Source organism: Crassostrea angulata, chromosome 9, assembly GCF_025612915.1.
Source record: "Crassostrea angulata isolate pt1a10 chromosome 9, ASM2561291v2, whole genome shotgun sequence".
Classification (NCBI taxonomy): domain Eukaryota; kingdom Metazoa; phylum Mollusca; class Bivalvia; order Ostreida; family Ostreidae; genus Magallana; species Magallana angulata.
The window spans coordinates 2,064,783-2,065,797 of NC_069119.1; positions in this window are offsets into that span (position 1 = coordinate 2,064,783).

The following is a 1,015-nucleotide window of genomic DNA, read 5'->3' on the forward strand; positions in this document are numbered from 1 at the left end:
ATAAAATACCGTAATAAACAATAATGAGATATGATATTGTAACGTATGATATGACATTGTATTGTGTTATACCTTATCACATATACAATATCATAAAATATAATACAATATAGTATTATATTACAATATCATATTACATAATACATCATAACACTGAAACATGATATCATATTGTATAATATTGTATGATATTGTATTGAATGACACTGAAACATATTTGATAAATTATATGATATTATATCATATAATACAATATGATTTGATTCCAACACTGTATCTTATCAAATGATACAATATTATGTGATAAAGTAAAATATTATAAAATACATTATTATATTATACATATTGTATCATATGGCACAATAATATATATTACAATATCATATAATACAATTTCATGTGATATGAAAATATATCATATAAACCAATATCACATCATATAATATCGTATGATACAATATTATATAATATTACAATATCATATAATACAATTTCATGTGATATAATTCTATATTACTGAAACCAATATCATATTATACAATATTGTATGATACCATATTATAGAATATACAATATTGTATCATAGAATACAATATAATATTTTGCAAAATCTTATGTAATTGTATCATGTGATAAAATAATATATTAAAAATACAATATAATATTATACAATATTGTATCATAATATACAATACTATACATAACAATATCATGATACAATATCATATCATAAAATATCAAAAAAATTGATACAATATCATATCGTATCGTATAACTTTTTATAATATAACATATGATATCATATTGTATCATATCAAACAATATTGTTTCATATCATACAATACTATATCATAGGAATCATGTTATATCATTTATCAACAAACACATCTATCTATCGAGCTGGTTTGAGTGAGGTAGGAGATTCCTTTAGCATCCTTGATAATGGAGATCAGACTCTGCATCTGAAGCAACCTCTGCATTTAATTTATAATAAAGTTAAATCCACTATGCAAGC